The sequence below is a fragment of the Gopherus evgoodei genome, chromosome 1, assembly GCF_007399415.2.
Source record: "Gopherus evgoodei ecotype Sinaloan lineage chromosome 1, rGopEvg1_v1.p, whole genome shotgun sequence".
Classification (NCBI taxonomy): domain Eukaryota; kingdom Metazoa; phylum Chordata; order Testudines; family Testudinidae; genus Gopherus; species Gopherus evgoodei.
This window is the reverse complement of record NC_044322.1, coordinates 29275669-29289504: the sequence shown is the minus strand read 5'-3', so window position 1 is coordinate 29289504 and position 13836 is coordinate 29275669. Positions and strand designations below refer to the sequence as shown.

The 13836-nt window shown below is 41.8% G+C and overlaps 1 pseudogene; it reads left to right on the top strand.

Moving 5' to 3' along the window:
• Positions 1-1295: 1295 nt before the first annotated feature.
• On the top strand, positions 1296-8625 carry LOC115650304 (annotated as a pseudogene).
• Positions 8626-13836: the final 5211 nt, after the last annotated feature.

Below are 13836 nucleotides of genomic sequence, written 5' to 3'. Positions count from 1 at the left end.
TATAAAATACAACAAGGAGAAGTGTTTATGACAAGTGTCTCTTTCCTCAACAGGACTAGACTAGATAAACAAAGATTCAGCCCCAACTGATGAGTAAGAGCATGACAGCTTCAAACACATAACGTAATGCAGTGTCCCTGGAGTTGTGTCCAATATAAGTGCCACTGTTTGTTGATTCCTGAAAATGATGGCGAAACAAGAATAATCAAAAATTGTGTTTCTTTGGATGATGAATCTTGAGACTGAAGATCCATCATGATGAGATATTTTGCTAATAATTGTAAATGTTGGCATTAATTTATTCCTTCCCTTTTTCTGAAACTTCCTGTGCCAGTTTCTCACAGTTTATCTCACAGGAGATGTATTAGTCTGCAGTGGTTAGAATGAAAAAAGAGAGATTTAGTTTGATTAGATTGCTGTAACATTTCATTTAAAAAAAGATTAGTTCTGACAAACGCCAATAGATGTGGATGTTTTATTCTGCTTTCACTTCCAATGCATTACAATGGTTTAATTAGTAGCATTAATCCTAATTTAGGACTCGATCCTGCAATGAGGACATGCAAATATGTACACATTTGTGTAACTTGAAGCACTCTTCCTGAATCAATGAGACCATTCCACTACTTAAGGTTTCGCACCTGCTTAAGTACTTTACTGGAGCAGGAACTGAGTGCATTGGAACTCCATGCAAGCACACCAGTCTGCTCTAAATGTAGGATTGGGATATTACACTGCAGTGAGATCAGAATCAAGCCCTGCTGGCTGGATAAATTTTGATTGTCCCTGTGCCAAAGAACTAAAGACTTTGGAGAGTGTAATATAGTTGCAGCTGTTTTATTGAGGTCAGTCGGGTTACTTCCGAATTTAAGATTAAGCTTTTACTTAGGTGATCTTCTAAATGGAGGTTGCTGTGTTTGTTTTCATAACTATGGCTACCATAATGTTTTTCTGAATTTTCTGAAAAAGTGGGACCACTTGAGTGGGACATAATCTAATAGAGGAAGGAAAGGAATTTGGAATCACCAAAACTCTTTCATTTGAAATCCTCTTACTTATTAATATTATATAATTGTGAAAATGGGGGAGGGAGTTCTGTTATTGTGTCACCCCTTGATGATGAAACCATTGTTATGTATTGGTTTTCTTGCTAATCAGAGAAAGTTATACAAGATGAGTCAGTTTCTAGCTGATGTCCACAGTCGCTATATAAACAGGGCTATTTGAGAGACATATATGTAGCAGCTATAGAGTAAGCAGTGTTAGTGTTACAAGGCACAGAAGTGACAATAAGAATGAAGACCCTTCTGTTTCTGCTATATGTAGCATCCTCCTCTGCATTTCCTGTGGCTCCAGAAGCAGAAGATGAAGACATCCAGCTTGTGAAGGTAAATATTTGCTATGAATTTCAGACACTCTAAATTAAATGGTAGGAAGGAACCTTTTATCCGTTTTACAAAATTTTATCTTATAATTGTCAAACTGCAGCTATAGTTCTTATTTTTTAGAAATAGTCCTGATGTTCAAGAGGTACCAAGTGGCAGAATTTTTAAGGGAAATATTTCCCATTGGCACTAGCTTAGTTTTGTCTAAATTATGATTATGACTGTCAGAAGGATATAATAAAGTAATAAAATACTACAGAAATGTGGCATAAATTATGTTATCCAGCAACTAGATTGTGTTGTTCTATAAAAATGTAGGCCCCAGTTTAGCAAGGTACTTTACTCTGTGCCTAATTTTAAGCTCATAAATAGTCTCATTGTCTTCAATGGGTGTACTTAAAATTAGGCGCTTGTTTAAGTATCTTGCTGAATCAGAGCCTTAATGGAGCAGCAGAACAAAAAATAACTAAATTATATAATTCTTGTTACGATGTTATAACACTTTTCTTTTTTTAAATGGGTAACTAATATTAGGCTCCTAAATCCATATTTGGTTGATAAATAGCTGGCTTCAAAAGTGCTGAGCATCCAGCATCCTACACTGGTTTCATTGGAAATCATAACTGAGTAGTGGCTGAGGGACAGATCCTATGAGCCTTTACTGATTTGAGCAGCTCCGTAGAAGTCAACTGGATTACTCATGAGAGAAAGAACTGTGGGAAGAGGTTGTAATATACAAATTTAGAGTAAATAACTGAATTAAATTAATTATTCTTTTTTTTTTTAGATCATCGTGACAATTCTCCCTTTGATGGACCTAATGGATTCCTGGCTCATGCTTTTCAGCCTGGCAATGGTATTGGTGGAGATGTCCACTTCGACGAGGCAGAATATTGGACAAAAGGCTCAAATGGTAGGAGCTTCATTACTACCCCTGTTTATACAGGATCAGATTGTGCAATCTTTCCTCATGTGAAGTTGTAACTTAGGCCCGGACCCACAAAAGACTGGACTATAGGATATTCTGATGAGACTCTCTTTCAGTCTCCCCTGTTGAAGCTGATCCCTGGGTATAAATAATTAAATATTAATAGAGTGAGAGGGTGAAGAAGTGTGACTCTACAGTCCAATGGTTCAGAGGTGGGAAGCACATCTTCAAATCCCTTCTCATCAGGCAGAGGAGGGAATTGAATCCTCATCTTTCACCTCCTGAGTGAGTGTCCTAATCAGAGGGCTAAAACTTCTCTGGGAAGATTCTGCCTCCTCCTCATTCGCTGGCCATTTTGTGTGGCATTAGGCATGTTCTGAGCACACCTACTGCATTAGCCCCCACAGGTGTTTGGGCACCTGCCTGAGGCAGCCCTGTGCCTGCCCAGAGGTAGAAACATAGGATGTCTTGGGGAATTTTAGAGTGAAAATTTCAGTGCTGAGGGAACTTAGGTGCCTACAGAGTTAAGTTGCAGCTGAACAGGGATTTTGAGGATCTTAGTGACACCTAAATTTTGGATTTAGAGGCTTAAAGTGAGAATTAGACACCTAAGTCCTTACATGGACCTGAGCCTTACTCCATGAGCTGTTCCTTTGATGTCAGGATGTGAATGAGGGTAGCAGAATCTGACTCTCTGACCGGTTTTTCCTACCTCACTTCTTCAACAAACTTATTTGAGGAAAACGGCTCTGTAAGATGTTTTGATGAGGTTCAGATTGGGTTGTTTCAGTCTGGCACATTTTATGATGGGTTACACTAAAGAAATTGTGGTGCTTAGAAAAGTTAGTTTTCTTTGGCAGCAAGGAACATCAGTCCATGCTGAAAATATCACAGACTCTTCAAGACAGGGACAGTGCCTTTTCATGCCCAGGCCTAGCAGAAAGGGGTTTGATGCTGACTGGGTCTTTGGGCATCACTACAATTCTCCTCTCATATACTTTCATGTAAATAAGGATGAATTTTATTAAAGTCAGTGACCCTCCATTTATTTCAATGGCATTATTCCTGATTTACACCCGTCTAAGAAGGAAAATTGGGTCATTTGTGAAGGGTTGGGGGGTTACAATAAGGGCAAGGGAAGCAGTAACTGGGGCCTGATTGGTTTATATGTCCATATAAAAAATCCTCTCCTTCTACATTTCTTTATATTGTAATGTTTGCAGATTACTGAAAGAATCTCAAGTGTCTCTAATATGCTTTGAGCTGGCATGTATAGGTATTTCCTACTTAGACAGCTGTACTGTAGATTCAAACACAGTTCACCTATTTTAAATGTACATTTTTTTTAATTCCTCAGGATACAACTTGTTCTTTGTTGCTGCCCATGAACTTGGCCATTCACTGGGTCTCTCTCATTCTACTGATCCTGGTGCCCTGATGTACCCCAACTATTCCTACACTGACCCTAATGAATTTCGTCTTCCTCAGGATGACATTAATGGCATTCAAACAATCTATGGTAAGAAAAATAAACTTTTAGTCATATGCTGGGTTAATTCCACTTTATGCTGCTTAATCAATAAAAAATGTATATTTTAAGAAACGTTCTACTAATTCTGGAAACATTCTAGTGTTGCTGCACAGAGAAATTCCACTATTGCTGAGCTCCTGTTAACTAGAGGTGGGCAATGGCCATGAAGGTGGTTGCACTGAAGTTCAGCTCCTCTGCATGCCCATTCTTGCACACTTCAGTAGTTTTGTAGAAACTAAGCCTCACTTGTGCTGAGTTTAGGAACTCCACAGACCTGAAGTTACTTGGCAGAACCCTGATTAATGACCACCTCCCCACAATTTCTCATGAGAAGATTTTGTGTGTCCACCAAGTCCTTCTTAATGTTGGTTTTCAGCTGTATTTCTCCATATTATATATTGCCAACTTTTCTTTAATCTTCATGTAGGACAGTCAGATAACCCCATTCAACCAACCGGTGAACTTGTGACCCCAAATTGACTTTTGATGCTGTCGCTACCATGCGTGGAGAACAGCTGTTCCTTAAGGGCAGGTAACAACAAAGAACTTCCGAGTTACTTCTTTGAACTGCAGTACTTGAAAGGAAACAATATTTCAGATCATTTAATTCCCATAAGACATGAGGGAAAACAGTCACTTAGAAATGTAGCACTAACAATAAAAATCACATACAAAAGGTGGCCCAAATTCTCTGATGATGGGTGCCTAGCTTTACCTAACATTTCTCTCAGGCATGACAAAATGCTTCAGCTGTTTCCAAAGTGGCTGCATCAAATGGTGAGATGGCTAAAGGGCACCAACCACTGTACTGTAGTTGCTAAGGAATTTCAATGGGAACTATGACCCAGATTCTGCTATACACAGCTCTGATCAGAGGAAAGGAACCTAAATGTTAGTGATCTATTGGCTAAGGCTGGTGAAGGTGAGTCAGGACTCCCCCCTAGACTCTATTCCAACTACTCTGCCGCTGTAATCAGTGGAATGATAGATTTGTCATCAGTCTAGATTCAATTGAAAAGAGGGCATCTGCAACCTCCTGTTTTGCAATGGTATGTTTATGTGACACACTAGGCCACTACTTTGTCATGACCCCACCACATTGTAGGTGATTGGCAGGGACAGAACATGTGACCTCCAGCACCAAAACTACTAAAATATTAGTTCTAGTAGATAGCAATCATAGCAGACTCTTTTCAGCACTGTGGATCAAACACTAACGGGAGATAGAATCAGACACACTTCACCTTTGTATTATGTTTATGTTAGGTGCAGGAACAGTTTCTAATATGCAAATTTTATTTAAACCAGGTATTTCTGGCGCGAGCATCCTCAGATGACAGAGGTCGAACTCAATTTCATTTCTTTATTCTGGCCAAATCTGCCATCTGGAATTCAAGCTGCTTATGAAAATGTTGAAAGGGATCAAGTTTTTCTTTTTAAAGGTAACAGAATCTGACATTTGTTAGTTCTTCTGATATATGAATTTACTGGGAATACTTTGCTCCACAGATTGTGCAATTCTCCTTAGAAGACACTGCACAAAATGACTCAAATGTTCAAATTACAAAAGCCCCCAAAATGTGTGAATAATTAAATTAAAGCTTGCTCATCTATTTAATGTAAATGTTCTGAAAAGAAAGAAATGAAAATGGCTTCACTTTTCCTTCAAATCTACTTTTATCATAGGAAATAACATACAGCTATTAAAAAGCATTTTGGCTAAATTCAAAATGTGCTGTGGACTAGAGCACTAGCAGCCTTGAATTAATACACTAATTCTCAGTAGTAAGTCAAAGAGTTAGCAGCTGTTCTGAAAAGCATTCAGCAGAGTATTGGTTAATTATTGATGCCCCATCCAAAGGTCTGCTAGGCACCTTACAGAACACAGAGAATAAAAGACCTCCAGAGCTTTTAGAATCTAGGCATAGACAGGACATACAGGTGAGGGTAATTACTAGAGGTGGTCAAAAAATAAAAACCTATTTATGTGAAAAATGTCAAAACTGTTTTTCTTTGGAAGTGTTCAAAAGAGACCACTTTTGGTAAACAAACATTATAAGAAGCATTTCAATAATATTTTTATTACAAATTTTGACAAGAATATTAAAAGGGATACAAAATTTTCTATAATCCCCATTCCTGACCCAAAAAGTTGACAATGCTGACACTTGTTTGTGAAAAGCTTTGTTTTAGTAAAAAAGCTGTTTGTTGATGAGAATAACTGTCTGTTTGAAATAGATCAACCAGCTGTCCTAACAATACCCTTAAGTGAGGAGAGGGAGAGAGAGAAAAGATACATAAAATCACCTGATCATTTAGATAAGACATTTGCCGTTATTAACAGTTAATTTTCTGTGTATACACCTACTTAGACACGTATATGCCTCCATGACCAAAGTATCTGAACACATCTCAAGTATTGTTTATCTTCTGCATCCCATTAAACTATTCTTGGTGGATTACTTAACAATTTATAGAATTCAAGGAGTCTTCTCCCAAAATGTATAACATGTATAAGTGTAAGGGAAGGGTTCTTCTTGGACTCATTGCTCCAAAGTCTAATTTCTGACCATGAAAGACATCTCCCCTAGGATTTATGCTATGTTTAAAATAAAAAGATCAGTGCCATTCCTTAATTTACTGAAAGTAAAGGGGAGAATGAAATCTCAGAATCACTACTCAGCTATACATGTCTCTTGAAAATTAAGTTGCTTTGTTATCATCCTTGTAATGAAGTACTAAGCCAGAAGCGATGATCTGATGTTGCTTAGTATGAGCAGAAGCTGCTGGTGAAGCATTAATTCTATTTTTTCTTTGCAGAGAACAAATATTGGGTCCTCAGTGGGTATGACTTAGTGTATAACCACCCAAAAAGCATCTATGACTTGGGCTTCCCAAAAACGGTTAAGAGAATTAATGCAGCTTTCAGTTATGAGAATTCAGGGAAAACATACTTCTTTGTAGGTGACAAGTACTGGAGGTAAGATTTAATGTTCAACAGACTTAAGTTATATTCTTTCTTTAGGCTTGGAGGATTAATATGGAAACATAAAATAAAATGTAATAGGGATTAAACCAATTGGATTCCACAAAATTGAATAGGGTTCTATGGAAGTTAGTTTTAAAATCCAGGGAGTCTGATAGAAAATGCTAACCTTTCTATAGGTTTTTTCCAACCATCCTGTAGAAATCTGTGGCAGCGATTAATTACATTCTAGAGGATGAGACAAAGAACCTGTAGAAACACTATTATCTCGTAAATTCTTTAAGAATTACCCAAAGAATGCAATGTTCTGAAATTGTCCTCCTGTGTCTCTCAAACTTCAAGCTAAAAGAACTATTAATATACTGGATTTTTGTTCTTTCAGTGTGAACAGTCAAGTGGGTTTATGCTGTATGATTATGCAGTAGTTTGTGGTTACGGTTTGTTTATATTTCATAATAGCTCAGTAATCTTTTGCAATAAATTACTCCATTGAACTAATATCTGCATCACATTGCAATGGCTCTTCGGTTTCTCATCTGAAAACAGTTTAGAATTCATTTGAATAGACTCTTGGAATCACAATATCAGGGGCATGGGGGAGCCACTTCAAAATTTGCCTTTGCCCTCCGGCAGCCACCCCGTAGCTGCTGCTTTCCAGCCATCCAGCTCTGAAGGCACAGTGGAAAGAGTGGCAGTTGCTGACTGGGTGCCCAGCTCCAGCAGCAGTGGCAAAGTAAGCCCTGGAGGGGTACTGGGAGCAGTCCCCAGCCTGTGTCCCTGCCTGCTGGGGCACGCTGCACAGGGCAGGTGCAGGATCCAGGGCTACTCACAGAAGCCTGGACTGAACTGCTCTGGTGTAGGCTTCTGTTCCTGGCCCCCCACATCTGCTCATCCCCGAGGACTCTGCTGACCCCTGAGCTGGGTCCCCCTGCCTGGGCAGCTTTTATCAGCTGCAAGCAGCCAGCACCCTGTACTGCCTAGCTCTGGCTTCCAGCCTCTGACCTGGCCCCGGGGAAGTGCCACGGGGCGGGCAGGGCCAAAACTCCTATAATACACACACATGCACTCCTGAGGTGAAAGCTCAATGGAAGTTTTGTACACAAACCTGAAAACAGAATAGCAAGGATTTTAAGGGTTCAGTTAGTTTAGCTCATTCTCGGTGGATTTTCTACCACGAATACTCTCATTTATGTGTCAGGGTTTGTTTCCAACTATTAAAATGTCATTTATTTACCATACATTGTAAATATATTTCTTTTATGCAGATACGATGAAAACAGGCAGTCCATGGATTAGGGTTATCCAAAGAAGATAATCAATGAGTTCCGAGGAATTAGCAAAAATATTGATGCTGCTTTCCAGTATGGTAGTAAGTAAAACAAATCTTTAAAAACAGTTTACTATGCTAGAATACTTGTGCTTCTCTAGGTTGAAGAAATCTTTTAAAAGAGAATCATTATTAATATTTTCACTACTGTACTAAGATCAGAAATTAACACAAATGAATATGTAGGTACTGCCAATGTTATATTTTGCTTTATAGAAATATTTGTGGAAAACATTTCACCTATGAAATATAACCATCCAATTTATTTTTATTTCTAGGATACATCTATTTCTTCATAGGAACAAGACAGTTCCAGTTTGATCCTAACGTCAAGAGAGTTGTCAGTGTCATGAAAAGCAATAGCTGGTTTAATTGCTGATTAATTCCATTGATTTCCTTCTTGCGTGTTACAGTTGTTTTATATGTAGTATTATTAATCTATTAATAAATCTTAAAAAATAAAAAAAATTGTACAGTTCTCTGGCCTGAGCCTCTGGGAGTTCTGTCATTATATAATTTATTGTATTATTATGGGCTGGACTTCCGATTACCCATAAAGTATTTTATATTTGTCCTACCACTTCCTGTGTCTTGTCATCATTGCCACTGCTCAAGAGCTACACTCTGCTCCCAAGCACAGGCTGAGTAAATGGGCTGTGCCCAAGGAAATTACATGGAGTCTTAGGGAATAAAAATCTTCCCTCAACTCAAAAGCAGAGAATGGAGCAGCCACACCGCTCTAGGCTGCATTACCATCCATGGCCACTGGAAAATTTCTGTAGCGTCAATAGATCCCCTGTCTCATCAATCCATCAGTCATAGTCGAACCTCTCCCCTTCCCAGCCCCAAATTTCTTTCTACGGCCAGCTGCTGAGCAGTGCTTCTCTGATGCTTCATGTCATCCTTTTTGTCACACAGTGGAGCTGCATTACTCCTTCTACATTTAGGAACATTGACGGCCAGGGCCTGCTCTACAGTTTTCACCGTCCCAAGCAGCACACTGAATTGCCGCAGCGGGTGGCGGGGGCAGTCCGTGTGCCCTTAGGATGCAAGGTGCATTTCCGTGGTGTCGGCAATTTGGCGGCAGCTTCTTATGTTTAGCTGAAGCCGCCGCGGACAGCTAAACATAGAAGCTGCTGCCGAAATGCCGCCGACACAGAAACGAGCATGCTGCCGTAAAGGCACATGGACTGCCCCCGCCGCCCGCAGCGGCAATTCGGTGTGCTGCTTGGGGGCAAAACAACAGGGACTGCCGCCCCTTGCAGATTGCCGCCCCAAGCACCAGCTTGGAATGCTGCTAACAGGGAGTTTTGCAAGGGAGTTCTCCAGGTGAAGGAGGAGCACATACAGCATCTGTGGGGTAAGTGACTGTCTGCAGTGTTTGGGTTTGTGTGTGTGTTTGGAGGTTACTTGCTGTGTGCTGAGCTTGTGATTGTCAGTCTGTTTGGTTTGTTTGTTTGAAGGACCGTGTGCTGTAGCTGGCAGTTGGAGGTGGAGCTACTAGGAAGGTTTGAAAGCTAGAAGCCTCTGGTAATTGGCTGAACCTTAACCAGTGGACGGAGCATTCACTCAGGCCAGGGCTTTATAAAGGTGCGAACAAGCGACCAGGGAGCGTAGCGACCAGGAGCTGCTAACAGGGAGTTTTGCAAGGGAGTTTGGAAGGGGAGTAGGAAGGGAGTGGGGGGTTCCTTGTCGGTCTCATCTGTGACCCATTGGTCCCCTGAACCCATAACCTGAGCCACATCGAAAACCTTTCTGTTTACAGCAGAGAGGAGCGGATAGGGAGCTATAGACAGGAATTTGAGAGAGTTTGACAGAGGGAGGCTTACAATGGTGAGGAGGACCCGCAACACCTGTGCCAGCACTGCTTCTGTCTCCTCCACCTGCGCCTGTAGCCAGACAGAGCACCAAAGCATGGATGCTTTTACCCAGATTCTGGTGTGGGCTTGCAAAGACTGTAATTTGCAATTTCCACTTACTGATATCCAGGCTGGGGGTGGCATCCAATGTGAAAGGTGCCTGCTGGTGGAATCTCTTAGGCAGCAGGTGGGAGAGCTACAGGAGGAGGTGGCCAGGCTGAGGAACATCCATGTCCATGAGCAATTCCTGGACAGTATCCATGTGGAGACAGCTGATGGTGCTGTCCCAGTTGACAGGACTACTGACACTCCAGTGGAGGAGAAGATGCCTCACACTCCAGTGGAGGAGGAGGCTCAGGGTGGACACAGCCAGCTAGTTACTTCTAGCAGCAGGCAGTGCTCCACCCCTGCTGCGAACCCTCCTGTTGTGGTAAAAGATAACCATTATGCTCTTCTTGATACAGGAGAGAAGAAATCACCCCCAGCAGTTAAGGGGGTGAAGCCTCGTACCCCTAAGGCTGGGAGGTCTGCTGCCACCACTGATAAGAAACGTAGGGTAGTGGTGGTTGGAGACTCTCTGCTGAGGGGGACGGAGACACCCATCTGTCGCCCTGACCGTTCATCCCGGGAGGTATGCTGCCTGCCAGGGGCCCGTATCCGAGATGTTACAGAGGCTTTGTCGAGGATTATCCGGCCTTCTGACTACTATCCCATGCTACTCATCCATGTGGGCACAAATGATACTGCGAGGTGTGACGCTGAGCAGATCAAGAGTGACTACAGGGCTCTGGGAGTACGGGTTAAGGAGTTTGGAGAGCAGGTGGTATTCTCTTCGATTCTTCCTGTTGAAGGTAGGGGTCCGGGCAGAAACAGATGCATCGTGGAGGTGAATGCCTGGCTGCAAAGATGGTGTCGCCAGAAGGGCTTTGGCTTCCTCGACCACGGGATGCTATTTGAGGAAGGACTGCTAGGAACAGATGGCGTTCACCTTTCTAAGCGGGGAAAGGCCTTATTTGCGCACAGACTGGCTAACCTAGTAAGGAGGGCTTTAAACTAGGTTCGACGGGGACAGGTGAGCAAAGCCCACAGGTAAGTGGGGAACAAGACCTGGGAGATGGGTTGGAAACAGGAGGGAGCACGGGCTATAATGGCAGAGAGGAAGGAGGGTCAGGGCAAAGCTGGGAGGCAAGATCAAACCAGTATCTTAGATGCCTTTATACAAATGCAAGAAGTATGGGTAATAAGCAGGAAGAACTGGAAGTGCTAATAAATAAATACAACTATGACATTATTGGCATTACTGAAACTTGGTGGGATAATACACATGACTGGAATGTTGGTGTGGATGGGTATAGTTTGCTCAGGCAGGATAGACAGGGGAAAAAGGGAGGAGGTGTTGCCTTATATATTAAAAATGTACACACTTGGACTGAGGTGGAGATGGACATAGGAGACGGAAGGGTGGAGAGTCTCTGGGTTAGGCTAAAAGGGGTAAAAAACACAGGTGATGTCGTGCTGGGAGTCTACTACAGGCCACCTAATCAGGCGGAAGAGGTGGATGAGGCTTTTTTCAAACAACTAACAAAATCATCCAAAGCCCAAGATTTGGTGGTGATGGGGGACTTCAACTACCCAGATATATGTTGGGAAAATAACACCGCGGGGCACAGACTATCCAATAAGTTCCTGGACTGCATTGCAGACAACTTTTTATTTCAGAAAGTTGAAAAAGCTACTAGGGGGGAAGCTGTTCTAGACTTGATTTTAACGAATAGGGAGGAACTTGTTGAGAATTTGAAAGTAGAAGGAAGCTTGGGTGAAAGTGATCATGAAATCATAGAATTTGCAATTCTAAGGAAAGGTAGAAGGGAGTACAGCAGAATAGAGACAATGGATTGAGGAAGGCGGATTTTGGTAAGCTCAGAGAGCTGATAGGCAAGGTCCCATGGGAATTAAGACTGAGGGGAAAAACAGCTGAGGAAAGTTGGCAGTTTTTCAAAGGGACGCTATTAAGGGCCCAAAAGCAAGTTATTCCGATGGTTAGGAAAGATAGAAAATGTGGCAAAAGACCACCTTGGCTTAGCCACGAGATCTTGCGTGACCTACAAACTAAAAAGGCGTCATATAAAAAATGGAAACTAGGTCAGATCACGAAGGATGAATATAGGCAAATAACACAGGAATGCAGAGGCAAGATTAGACAAGCAAAGGCACAAAATGAACTCAAACTAGCTATGGGAATAAAGGGAAACAAGAAGACTTTTTATCAATACATTAGAAGCAAGAGGAAGACTAAGGACAGGGTAGGCCCACTGCTCAATGAGGAGGGGGTAACAGTAACGGGAGACTTGGAAATGGCAGAGATGCTTAATGACTTCTTTGTTTCGGTCTTCACTGAGAAGTCTGAAGGAATGTCTAGTATAGTGAATGCTTACGGGAAGAGGGTAGGTTTAGAAGAGAAAATAAGGAAAGAGCAAGTAAAAAATCACTTAGAAAAGTTAGATGCCTGCAAGTCACCATGGCCTGATGAAATGCATCCTAGAATACTCAAGGAGTTAATGGAAGAGGTATCTGAGCCTCTAGCTATTATCTTTGGGAAATCATGGGAGACGGGGGAGATTCCAGAAGACTGGAAGGGGGCAAATATAGTGCCCATCTATAAAAAGGGAAATAAAAACAATCCAGGAAACTACAGACCAGTTAGTTTAACTTCTGTGCCAGGGAAGATAATGGAGCAGGTAATCAAAGAAATCATCTGCAAACACTTGGAAGGTGGTAAGGTGATAGGGAATAGCCAGCATGGATTTGTAAAGAACAAATCGTGTCAAACTAATCTGATAGCGTTCTTTGATAGGATAACGAGCCTTGTGGATAAGGGAGAAGCGGTGGATGTGATATACCTAGACTTTAGTAAGGCATTTGATATGGTCTCGCATGATATTCTTATAGATAAGCTAGGAAAGTACAATTTAGATGGGGCTACTATAAGGTGGGTGCGTAACTGGCTGGATAACCGTACTCAGAGAGTAGTTGTTAATGGCTCCCAATCCTGCTGGAAAGGTATAACAAGTAGGGTTCCGCAGGGGTCTGTTTTGGGACCGGTTCTGTTCAATATCTTCATCAACGATTTAGATGTTGGCATAGAAAGTACGCTTATTAAGTTTGCGGACGATACCAAACTGGGAGGGATTGCAACTGCTTTGGAGGACAGGGTCAAAATTCAAAATGATCTGGACAGGTTGGAGAAATGGTCTGAGGTAAACAGGATGAAGTTCAATAAAGATAAATGCAAAGTGCTCCACTTAGAAAGGAACAATCAGTTTCACACATACAGAATGGGAAGAGACTGTCTAGGAAGGAGTATGGCAGAAAGAGATCTGGGGGTCATAGTGGACCACAAGCTTAATATGAGTCAACAGTGTGATACTGTTGCAAAAAAAGCAAACATGATTCTGGGATGCATTAACAGGTGTGTTGTAAACAAGACACGAGAAGTCATTCTTCCGCTTTACTCTGCGCTGGTTAGGCCTCACCTGGAGTATTGTGTCCAGTTCTGGGCACCGCATTTCAAGAAAGATGTGGAGAAATTGGAGAGGGTCCAGAGAAGAGCAACAAGAATGATGAAAGGTCTTGAGAACATGACCTATGAAGGAAGGCTGAAGGAATTGGGTTTGTTTAGTTTGGAAAAGAGAAGACTGAGAGGGGACCTGATAGCAGTTTTCAGGTATCTAAAAGGGTGTCATCAGGAGGAGGGAGAAAACTTGTTCACCTTAGCCTCCAATGATAGAACAAGAAGCAATGGGCTTAAACTGCAGCAAGG